Source organism: Carcharhinus amblyrhynchos, unplaced genomic scaffold, assembly GCF_965287045.1.
Source record: "Carcharhinus amblyrhynchos unplaced genomic scaffold, sCarAmb.v2.hapA scaffold_987, whole genome shotgun sequence".
NCBI classification, from domain to species: domain Eukaryota; kingdom Metazoa; phylum Chordata; class Chondrichthyes; order Carcharhiniformes; family Carcharhinidae; genus Carcharhinus; species Carcharhinus amblyrhynchos.
In genome coordinates this window covers 5,001-18,186 of record NW_027650727.1, presented here as the reverse complement: position 1 = coordinate 18,186, position 13,186 = coordinate 5,001, and positions in this window count along the sequence as shown.

Sequence of the window (13,186 nt, the reverse complement as noted above, 5' to 3'; positions counted from 1 at the left end):
CATTAACCCGGGATAGAGTCCCATTAACCTGGGATAGAGAGTCCCGTTAACCCGGGAAAGAGTCCCGTTAAACCAGGATAGAGAGTCCCATTAACGCGGGATAGAGAGTCCCGTTAACCCGGGATAGAGAGTCCCGTTAACCCGGGATAGAGAGTCCCACTAACCCGGGATAGAGAGTCCCATTAACCCGGGATAGAGTCCCATTAACCCGGGATAGAGAGTCCCGTTAACCCGGGATAGAGAGTCCCGTTAACCCGGGATAGAGAGTCCCGTTAACCCGGGATAGAGAGTCCCGTTAACCCGGGATAGAGAGTCCCGTTAACCCGAGATAGAGAGTCCCGTTAACCCGGGATAGAGAGTCCCGTTAACCCGGGATAGAGAGTCCCGTTAACCCGGGATAGAGAGTCCCGTTAACACGGGATAGAGTCCCGTTAACCCGGGATAGAGAGTCCCATTAACCCGGGATAGAGAGTCCCATTAACCCAGGATAGAGTCCCGTTAACCCAGGATAGAGTCCCGTTAACCCGGGATAGAGAGTCCCGTTAACCCAGGATAGAGAGTCCCGTTAACCCAGGAGAGAGTCCCATTAACCCGGGATAGAGAGTCCCGTTAACCCAGGATAGAGAGTCCCATTAACCCAGGATAGAGTCCCGTTAACCCAGGATAGAGTGTCCCGTTAACCCAGGATAGAGTCCCATTAACCCGGGATAGAGAGTCCCATTATCCTGGGGTAGAGACTGACCCAGGACACAGTCCCATTAACCCAGGATACAAGCGTGCTGATACAGACAAAGCATACCATTCATAGAGTACATAGATTTGATTTATTATTGTCACATGTATTGGGATACAGTGAAAAGTATTGTTTCTTGCGCGCTATACAGACAGAGCATACCATTCATAGAGTACGTAGATTCGAGTTGCATTGGGATACAGTGAAAAGTGCTGTTTCTTGCACACTATACAAAGCATACCCTTCATAGAGTACATAGATTTGATTTATTATTGTCACTGGGATACAGTGAAAAGTATTGTTTCTTGCGCGCTATACAGACAAAGCATACCGTTCATAGAGAAGGAAAGGAGAGGGTGCAGAATGTAGTGTTACAGTCACAGCGAGGGTGTAGAGAAAGATCAGCTTAATGCGAGGTAGGTCCATTCAAAAGTCTGACGGCAGCAGGGAAGAAGCTGTTCTTGAGTCGGTCGGTACGGGACCTCAGACTTTTGTATCTTTTTCCCCGACGGAAGAAGGTGTAAGAGAGAATGTCCGGGGTGTGTCGGGGGGTCCTGGATTATCCCGGCTGCTTTTCCCCGAGGCAGCGGGAAGTGTAGACGGAGTCAATGGATGGGAGGCTGGGTTTGTGTGATGGGACTGGGGCTACGTTCGGGAAGGGTAGGCAACAACACCTCCTCCACGATCATCCTCAACACCCCGTTGCCCCACAAGGCTGTGTTCGCAGCCCCCTCGCTATACTCCTTGTACACCCGTAACCGTGTGGCCAAACTCCCCTCCAATGCAATTTTCCAGTTTGCTGACAACACCACTGTAGTGGGTCTGATCTCAAACAACGGAGAACAGGAACGAGAGAGAGAATCGAGTGAACGGGTGCGGGGACAATAATCTCCCCCTCAATCTCAACAAAACAAAAGAGGTTGTCATCAACCTCAGGAAGCGTACCGGAGAACCCGTGTTCTACTTCTCTTTGTTGTTCTACTTGGCATCTACCAGGCCTGTCGGAGCACGGTGGCACAGTGGGGTTAGCACTGCTGCCTCACAGCGCCAGGGACCCGGGTTCGATTCCCGGCTCGGGTCACTGTCTGTGTGGAGTCTGCACATTCTCCCCATGTCTGCGTGGGTTTCCTCCGAGTGCTCCGGTTTCCTCCCACAGTCCAAAGATGTGTAGGTTAGGGTGGATTGGCCGTGCTAAATTGCCCCTTAGTGTCCAAAGATGTGTAGGTTAGGGTGGATTGGCCGTGCTAAATTGTCCCTTAGTGTCCAAAGATGTGTAGGTTAGGGTGGATTGGCCGTGCTAAATTGTCCCTTAGTGTCCAAAGATGTGTAGGTTAGGGTGGATTGGCCGTGCTAAATTGTCCCTTAGTGTCCAAAGATGTGTAGGTTAGGGTGGATTGGCCGTGCTAAATTGTCCCTTAGTGTCCAAAGATGTGTAGGTTAGGGTGGATTGGCCGTGCTAAATTGTCCCTTAGTGTCCAAAGATGTGTAGGTTAGGGTGGATTGGCCGTGCTAAATTGTCCCTTAGTGTCCAAAGATGTGTAGGTTAGGGTGGATTGGCCGTGCTAAATTGTCCCTTAGTGTCCAAAGATGTGTAGGTTAGGGTGGATTGGCCGTGCTAAATTGTCCCTTAGTGTCCAAAGATGTGTAGGTTAGGGTGGATTGGCCGTGCTAAATTGTCCCTTAGTGTCCAAAGATGTGCAGGTTAGGGTGGATTGGCCATGCTAAATTGCCGCTTAGTGTCCAAAGATGTGTAGGTTAGGGTGGATTGGCCGTGCTAAATTGTCCCTTAGTGTCCAAAGATGTGTAGGTTAGGGTGGATTGGCCATGCTAAATTGTCCCTTAGTGTCCAAAGATGTGCGGGTTAGGGGGATTGGCCATGCTAAATTGTCCCTTAGTGTCCAAAGATGTGTGGGTTAGGGTGGATTGGCCATGCTAAATTGTCCCTTAGTGTCCAAAGATGTGCGGGTTAGGGGGATTGGCCATGCTAAATTGTCCCTTAGTGTCCAAAGATGTGTGGGTTAGGGTGGATTGGCCATGCTAAATTGTCCCTTAGTGTCCAAAGATGTGTAGGTTAGGGTGGATTGGCCGTGCTAAATTGTCCCTTAGTGTCCAAAGATGTGTAGGTTAGGGTGGATTGGCCGTGCTAAATTGTCCCTTAGTGTCCAAAGATGTGTAGGTTAGGGTGGATTGGCCATGCTAAATTCTCCCTCAGTGTACCCGAACAGTTGCTGGAGTGTAGTGACTGGGGGATTTTCACAGTAACTTCATTGAGGTGTGATTGTGAGGTATTTGTGACTAATAGATAAGCTTTTAAAATTTTAGTTACCACACTCTGGCACCTGTGCGGGTTACACTAAGGGACAATTTAGCATGGCCAATCCACCCTAACCTACACATCTTTGGACACTAAGGGACAATTTAGCACGGCCAATCCACCCTAACCTACACATCTTTGGACACTAAGGGACAATTTAGCACGGCCAATCCACCCTAACCTACACATCTTTGGACACTAAGGGACAATTTAGCACGGCCAATCCACCCTAACCTACACATCTTTGGACACTAAGGGACAATTTAGCACGGCCAATCCACCCTAACCTACACATCTTTGGACACTAAGGGACAATTTAGCACGGCCAATCCACCCTAACCTACACATCTTTGGACACTAAGGGGCAATTTAGCATGGCCAATCCACCCTAACCTGCACATCTTTGGACACTAAGGGACAATTTAGCACGGCCAATCCACCCTAACCTACACATCTTTGGACACTAAGGGACAATTTAGCACGGCCAATCCACCCTAACTTACACATCTTTGGACACTAAGGGACAATTTAGCACGGCCAATCCACCCTAACTTACACATCTTTGGACACTAAGGGACAATTTAGCATGGCCAATCCACCCTAACTTACACATCTTTGGACACTAAGCGGCAATTTAGCACGGCCAATCCACCCTAACCTACACATCTTTGGACACTAAGGGACAATTTAGCACGGCCAATCCACCCTAACCTACACATCTTTAACATAGAACATAGAACATAGAACATTACAGCGCAGAACAGGCCCTTCGGCCCACGATGTTGCGCCGACCAGTTACAAAAACAATGACCCACTAGCCTATACCAATCCCTTTTCGTCCATAAACCTATCCAGAGATCTCTTAAACGCCCCCAAACTAGACGCATCTACAACTGCAGCAGGCAGGGCATTCCAATCCCTCACCACCCGCTGGGTAAAGAACCTACCCCTGACATCCGTCCTGTAGCTACCCCCCCTTAATTTAAAGTCATGCCCCCTCGTGCTAGCTTTCTCCATCCGAGGAAAAAGGCTATCACTATCCACCCTATCTAAACCTCTAATCATCTTATATGTTTCAATAAGATCCCCTCTTAGCCGCCTTCTTCCCAACGAAAACAACCCTAGATCCCTCAGTCTCTCCTCATAGGACCTCCCCACCATACCAGGCAACATCCTAGTAAACCTCCTCTGCACCCTCTCCAACGCCTCCACATCCTTCTTGTAATGCGGGGACCAGAACTGCACACAGTACTCCAAGTGCGGCCGCACTAGAGTAGTGTACAGTTGCAACATTACACTGCGACTCCTAAATTCAATCCCCCTACCAATAAACGCCAAGACACCGTACGCCTTCTTGACAACCTTATCTACTTGATTCCCAACTTTCAGGGATCTATGTACACACACACCTAGATCCCTCTGTTCATCCACACTATTCAAAGTCCTCCCGTTAGCCCTATACTCGACACATCTGTTGCTCCTACCAAAGTGAATTACCTCACACTTCTCCGCATTAAATTCCATCCGCCACCTCTCGGCCCAGCTCTGCAACCTATCTAAGTCTCCCTGCAGACTATGACACCCTTCCTCAGAATCTACCACACCTCCAACTTTGGTGTCATCAGCAAATTTACTAATCCACCCAACTATACCCTCATCCAGATCATTAATAAAAATTACAAACAACAGTGGCCCCAAAACAGATCCCTGAGGCACACCACTCGTAACTGTACTCCATGATGAATATTTACCATCCACCACCACCCTCTGTCTCCTATCTGATAGCCAATTCCTGATCCAACTTCCTAGATTACCCACAATCCCATACATCTGCATTTTCTGCAGAAGCCTACCATGGTGAACCTTATCGAACGCCTTACTAAAATCCATGTATACCACGTCAACTGCCTTACCCCCATCCACCTCTTTGGTCACCTTCTCAAAAAACTCAATAAGGTTAGTAAGGCACGACCTACCTGCTACAAAACCATGCTGACTATTTCTAATCAATTCATTACACTCCAAATAACTATAAATCCTATCCCTAATAATTTTTTCTAAAACCTTGCCCACAACAGAAGTAAGACTCACCGGTCTATAATTCCCGGCAAAGTCTCTGTTCCCCTTCTTAAACAATGGGACAACATTCGCTATCCTCCAATCCTCCGGGACTACACCAGAGACCAATGACGACCTGAAGATCTGAGCCAGAGGCTCTGCAATCACCTCTCTAGCCTCCCAGAGAATCCTAGGGTAGATCCCATCCGGACCAGGGGACTTATCTATTTTCAGCCCCTCAAGAATTTCCAGCACATCCTCTTTATCAACCGTAATACTGTCTATTTTACACCCCTGCAACCCAATGTCCTCCTCAGCTATATTCATGTCCCCCTGCGTGAACACCGAAGAGAAATATTGGTTCAATACTTCTCCAATCTCCTCCGGTTCCACACACAACTTCCCCCTGCTGTCTGTAACTGGCCCTAATCTTGCCCTGACCAACCTTCTGTTCTTGACATACTTATAGAACGCCTTAGGATTCTCCTTAATCCTATCAGCCAAAGTCTTCTCATGTCCTCTTTTAGCCCTTCTCAACTCACTCTTCAACTCCCTCCTAGCCAATCTAAAGCTTTCTAGTGCACTATCTGAGCCCTCCAATCTCATCCGAACATAAGCCTCCTTTTTCTTTTTAACCATCGACTCAACTCTTTTAGTGCACCACGGTTCCCTAGATCTACCAAATCCACCATGCCTGACAGGGACATACCTATCAAGGACTCGCAGTAGCTGCTCCTTGAAAAAATTCCACATTTCAGATGTTCCCAGTCCCTGTAATCCCCTAATCCAATCCATGCTTCCTAATTCACTCCTGATAGCCTCATAATCGCCCTTACCCCAGCTAAAATTGCTGACCCGAGGTTCACGCCTATCTCTTCCCATCACTAAGGTGAACGTAACCGAATTGTGGTCACTATCACCAAAATGCACACCAACTTCCAAGTCTAGCACCTGGTCTGGCTCATTTCCCAGCACCAAATCCAATATAGCCTCACCTCTAGTTGGCCTGTCTACATACTGAGACAAAAAACCTTCCTGCACGCTTTGTACAAACACTGACCCCTCTAGCGAGCTAGAACTATAGCAACTCCAATCAATATTCGTAAAGTTAAAGTCCCCCATAACAATTACCCTATTACTTTCACTCCTAACCAGGATTGTCTCCGCAATCCTTTCCTCAACCTCTCTAGAACTTTTAGGAGGTCTATAAAAGACTCCCAACAGGGTGACCTCTCCTCTCCTATTTCTAATCTCCGCCCATACTACCTCAACTGACAAGTCCTCATCAAACTTTCTCTCCGACACTGTGATACAGTCCTTGACTAGCAATGCTACCCCACCCCCCCTTCTACCTTCTTCTCTACTCCGACTAAAGCATTTGTACCCCGGAACCTGCAACATCCATTCCTGACCCTGCTCTATCCAAGTCTCAGAAATGGCCACAACATCAAAGTCCCAGGTACTGATCCACGCTGCAAGTTCATCCACTTTATTGCGAATACTCCTCGCATTAAAGTACACGCATTTCAAACCCTGCTCCGCCCCACCCCCACTATGCCGTGCCTTGCATTCCCCAACTATGCCCCCCTCACATTCACCCCCTTTCCTCACTATCCCTCCCCCCCTCCGACACTAAGGGGCAATTTAGCATGGCCAATCCACCCTAACCTACACATCTTTGGACACTAAGGGACAATTTAGCACGGCCAATCCACCCTAACCTACACATCTTTGGACACTAAGGGACAATTTAGCACGGCCAATCCACCCTAACCTACACATCTTTGGACACTAAGGGGCAATTTAGCACGGCCAATCCACCCTAACCTACACATCTTTGGACACTAAGGGACAATTTAGCACGGCCAATCCACCCTAACCTACACATCTTTCAGACTGTGGGCGGAAACCGGCGCACCCGGAGGAAACCCACGCAGACACGGGGAGAATGTGCAGACTCCACACAGACAGTGACCCGAGGCTGGGAATCGAACCCGGCTCCCTGGTGCTGCGAGGCAGCAGCGCTGACCCCACCATGCCATCCGAGGAAGGGCAGGGATTTTCACAGTAACTTCATTGCGGTGTTAATGTCAGCCTACTCACGACACTAACAAACGAACCTTAACCTCCAGAACACCGGGTGGTTTTAGAAACACTCTCTTGTACACAGCGAGGATAAAACTCTCTTTATTGACTACATTTTGTCGACAACGTCCCTTTGAAACATCTCCGAGTATATATTAATATTTGATTTTTCTCCCCAGGGTTTGAGGGGCAGGATCCGGGCTGGAGAATCTCGGCTGCTTACGTCCATCATCGCTACCTGAATCCGGGGCCATACTTTGGCCACTCTCTGTTGACCGAAACTTGGGTAGGTTTCTCTTTCCCAAGAGGCACCGAGCCAACAGATCCATCTCCCCCTCTGCCCCAACCCCCCAGGACCACCATCCTTTGGAATGAATGGCTGTTACGTACTCGACAGGGGATGTCCAGCTGGTATTTACTGCAAAATGATCTCCCCCGCGACAGAATCGAGAGCAAAAACATCTCCCGCGTCCCTCCCCACACCGCCTCGCTTGGGGTCGCAGACCCTCACCCCCATTCCCCCCAGTGCTACACTGTCCCCCCCATCAAACACTCCCAGGACACGGGGTTAGATACAGAGAAAAGCTCCCTCTACACTGTCCCCCCCATCAAACACTCCCAGGACAGGTACAGCACGGGGTTAGATACAGAGTAAAGCTCCCTCTACACTGTCCCCCCATCAAACACTCCCAGGACAGGTACAGCACAGGGTTAGATACAGAGTAAAGCTCCCTCTACACTGTCCCCCCATCAAACACTCCCAGGACACGGGGTTAGATACAGAGAAAAGCTCCCTCTACACTGTCCCCCCCATCAAACACTCCCAGGACAGGTACAGCACAGGGTTAGATACAGAGTAAAGCTCCCTCTACACTGTCCCCATCAAACACTCCCAGGACAGGTACAGCACGGGGTTAGATACAGAGAAAAGCTCCCTCTACACTGTCCCCCCCATCAAACACTCCCAGGACACGGGGTTAGATACAGAGTAAAGCTCCCTCTACACTGTCTCCCCATCAAACACTCCCAGGACACGGGGTTAGATACAGAGTAAAGCTCCCTCTACACTGTCCCCCATCAAACACTCCCAGGACAGGTACAGCACGGGGTTAGATACAGAGTAAAGCTCCCTCTACACTGTCCCCCCCATCAAACACTCCCAGGACAGGTACAGCACGGGGTTAGATACAGAGTAAAGCTCCCTCTACACTGTCCCCCCATCAAACACTCCCAGGACAGGGACAGCACGGGGTTAGATACAGAGTAAAGCTCCCTCTACACTGTCCCCCCATCAAACACTCCCAGGACAGGGACAGCACAGGGTTAGATACAGAGTAAAGCTCCCTCTACACTGTCCCCCCATCAAACACTCCCAGGACAGGTACAGCACGGGGTTAGATACAGAGTAAAGCTCCCTCTACACTGTCCCCCCATCAAACACTCCCAGGACACGGACAGCACGGGGTTAGATACAGAGTAAAGCTCCCTCTACACTGTCCCCCCATCAAACACTCCCAGGACAGGGACAGCACGGGGTTAGATACAGAGTAAAGCTCCCTCTACACTGTCCCCCCATCAAACACTCCCAGGACAGGGACAGCACGGGGTTAGATACAGAGTAAAGCTCCCTCTACACTGTCTCCCCCATCAAACACTCCCAGGACAGGTACAGCACGGGGTTAGATACAGAGTAAAGCTCCCTCTACACTGTCCCCCATCCCAGGACAGGTACAGCACAGGGTTGGGGGTAGGGATTTGTTTAGCACGTGGGGGGTTTGATGGGAGGGTACTCCATCAATGTCTCACGCAGGGATGTCCCTACGCTGGCAATGGGGGGGAACCTCTGCATTGGAAAGGTTGTCCGTAATACCTTGGACAGGATCCTGACCCCCGAGTCCAATTTCACCCAAGCCCCGCTCCGACCATCCAATCTGGACGCCCGCCCCTGATGCGAATGGTAAGGACACCCCTTCCCCGACCAATCTGGGTCCACCATACAGAGGCAACAAGCCCACCTGTGGTTGGGCAGCCATTTTGGTGCCCCCAGCTGGGTGGTAAGGAACCAGCGATGAGCCTTCTTGGGCACCAAGGAAGGGCGGACGGTGGGCATGATGGCATCCACTGTGCCCAATCCCTGTCCACGCTCACTCAGTTGATGGGGGAGTGTGGGAAAGGACCAGGGCGAGTGCTCTTTGGAGGGGAGATGGGAGGGGATAGGATGCCGAGGTCCCGAGGGGTGGGGGGCAGAGAAGAGGCATCCAGCGGCGGGGTCAGATGTTTTGACAGCACGGTTTCTTGGTGGCGACCGCAGTAGACGTTTGCTCATTGGAGGCACCCTTCCCGCTCAGGGTAACACTGTTTATCACCTGCTTGTTCCCCCGGTTCTGGGACCTCTGGTGGAAGATTTCTGATGGACAAAACACACACAGGTCAAGAAAAGACCAGCCCACCAATCCCCCTACCCACCCCATCGAAGACCATCCCTCCAACCCCCAACTCCCCCATCGAAGACCATCCCTCTAATCCCCTAACTCTCCCATCGAAGGCCATCCCTCTAATCCCCCAACTCCCCCATCGAAGACCATCCCTCTAATCCCCTAACTCTCCATCGAAGACCATCCCTCTAATCCCCCAACTCCCCCATCGAAGACCATCCCTCTAATCCCCCAACTCCCCCATCGAAGACCATCCCTCCAACCCCCCAACTCCCCCATCGAAGACCATCCCTCTAATCCCCCAACTCCCCCATCGAAGACCATCCCTCTAATCCCCCAACTCCCCCATCGAAGACCATCCCTCCAATCCCCCAACTCCCCCATCGAAGACCATCCCTCTAATCCCCCAACTCCCCCATCGAAGACCATCCCTCTAATCCCCCAACTCCCCCATCGAAGACCATCCCTCCAATCCCCTAACTCCCCCATCGAAGACCATCCCTCTAATCCCCTAACTCTCCATCGAAGACCATCCCTCTAATCCCCCAACTCCCCCATCGAAGACCATCCCTCCAATCCCCCAACTCCCCCATCGAAGACCATCCCTCTAATCCCCCAACTCCCCCATCGAAGACCATCCCTCCAATCCCCCAACTCTCCAATCCCTCCAATCCCCCAACTCCCCCATCGAAGACCAGCCCTCCAATCCCCCTACCCACCCCATCGAAGACCATCCTTCCAATCCCCCTACCCACCCCATCGAAGACCATCCCTCCAATCCCCTAACTCCCCCATCGAAGACCATCCCTCTAATCCCCCAACTCCCCCATCGAAGACCATCCCTCTAATCCCCCAACTCCCCCATCGAAGACCATCCCTCTAATCCCCCAACTCCCCCATCGAAGACCATCCCTCTAATCCCCTAACTCTCCATCGAAGACCATCCCTCTAATCCCCTAACTCTCCATCGAAGACCATCCCTCAAATCCCCTAACTCTCCATCGAAGACCATCCCTCTAATCCCCTAACTCTCCATCGGAGACCATCCCTCTAATCCCCTAACTCTCCCATCGAAGACCATCCCTCTAATCCCCTAACTCTCCATCGACGACCATCCCTCTAATCCCCTAACTCTCCATCGAAGACCATCCCTCTAATCCCCTAACTCTCCATCGAAGACCATCCCTCTAATCCCCTAACTCTCCCATCGAAGACCATCCCTCTAATCCCCTAACTCTCCATCGAAGACCATCCCTCTAATCCCCTAACTCTCCATCGAAGACCATCCCTCTAATCCCCTAACTCTCCATCGAAGACCATCCCTCTAATCCCCTAACTCTCCATCGAAGACCATCCCTCTAATCCCCTAACTCTCCATCGAAGACCATCCCTCTAATCCCCTAACTCTCCATCGAAGACCATCCCTCTAATCCCCTAACTCTCCCATCGAAGACCATCCCTCTAATCCCCTAACTCTCCATCGAAGACCATCCCTCTAATCCCCTAACTCTCCATCGAAGACCATCCCTCTAATCCCCTAACTCTCCATCGAAGACCATCCCTCTAATCCCCTAACTCTCCATCGAAGACCATCCCTCTAATCCCCTAACTCTCCCATCGACGACCATCCCTCTAATCCCCTAACTCTCCCATCGAAGACCATCCCTCTAATCCCCTAACTCTCCCATCGAAGACCATCCCTCTAATCCCCTAACTCTCCCATCGAAGACCCTCCCTCTAATCCCCTAACTCTCCCATCGAAGACCATCCCTCTAATCCCCTAACTCTCCCATCGAAGACCATCTCTCTAATCCCCTAACTCTCCCATCGAAGACCATCCCTCTAATCCCTAACTCTCCATCGAAGACCATCCCTCTAATTCAATTCAATGGATAGTGAGGGGATTAGAGGGATGGTCTTCGATGGGAGAGTTAGGGGATTAGAGGGATGGTCTTCGATGGGAGAGTTAGGGGATTAGAGGGATGGTCTTCGATGGGAGAGTTAGGGGATTGGAGGGATGGTCTTCGATGGAGAGTTAGGGGATTAGAGGAATGGTCTTCGATGGGAGAGTTAGGGGATTAGAGGGATGGTCTTCGATGGAGAGTTAGGGGATTAGAGGGAGGGTCTTCGATGGAGAGTTAGGGGATTAGAGGGATGGTCTTCGATGGAGAGTTAGGGGATTAGAGGGATGGTCTTCGATGGGAGAGTTAGGGATTAGAGGGATGGTCTTCGATGGAGAGTTAGGGGATTAGAGGGATGGTCTTCGATGGGAGAGTTAGGGGATTAGAGGGATGGTCTTCGATGGGAGAGTTAGGGGATTAGAGAGATGGTCTTCGATGGGAGAGTTAGGGGATTAGAGGGATGGTCTTCGATGGGAGAGTTAGGGGATTAGAGGGGTGGTCTTCGATGGAGAGTTAGGGGATTAGAGGGATGGTCTTCGATGGAGAGTTAGGGGATTAGAGGGGTGGTCTTCGATGGAGAGTTAGGGGGTTAGAGGGAGGGTCTTCGATGGGAGAGTTAGGGGATTAGAGGGAGGGTCTTCGATGGGAGAGTTAGGGGATTAGAGGGATGGCCTTCGATGGAGAGTTAGGGGATTAGAGGGATGGTCTTCGATGGAGAGATAGGGGATTAGAGGGAGGGTCTTCGATGGAGAGTTAGGGGATTAGAGGGATGGTCTTCGATGGAGAGTTAGGGGATTAGAGGGATGGTCTTCGATGGAGAGTTAGGGGATTAGAGGGGTGGTCTTCGATGGGAGAGTTAGGGGATTAGAGGGATGGTCTTCGATGGAGAGATAGGGGATTAGAGGGAGGGTCTTCGATGGAGAGTTAGGGGATTAGAGGGATGGTCTTCGATGGAGAGTTAGGGGATTAGAGGGGTGGTCTTCGATGGAGAGTTAGGGGATTAGAGGGATGGTCTTCGATGGAGAGTTAGGGATTAGAGGGGTGGTCTTCGATGGGAGAGTTAGGGGATTAGAGGGATGGTCTTCGATGGGAGAGTTAGGGGATTAGAGGGATGGTCTTCGATGGGAGAGTTAGGGGATTAGAGGGAGGGTCTTCGATGGAGAGTTAGGGGATTAGAGGGATGGTCTTCGATGGGAGAGTTAGGGGATTAGAGGGATGGTCTTCGATGGGCAGGGGGGGCCAAATGGCCAACTGTAACCCGAATTGAGAGTAGGTAAGGTGTGATGGGTGTGGGGGTGAGATGAGAATTGTGACGGAATCGCGGTGAGTTTGTCGTGATCTGGAAGGTGCCGTCCGAGGGGGGTGAACTGGGGCCTACCCTGCCCCCCTCGCCAGGGGACAGAAGCACGGAGGTACCAACCTGTGATGATGGTTTGGAAGGCTGGCTCCACATTAGTCGAGTCCAGGGCTGAGGTCTCCATGAATAGCATCTTGTGTTTCTCTGCAGGGGGTTGCGTTGGGGGTGGGGGCACAGGAAAAAGAACAGGAACGTCAGATGCCAGCCTCGCCAGTGGGGGGCGAACGTCGCCTCGCCAAGGAAGAAGGCCCTTCAGCCTCACCAGACTATCCCACCACCTGCCGCCCACTGAGATGGTCGGGG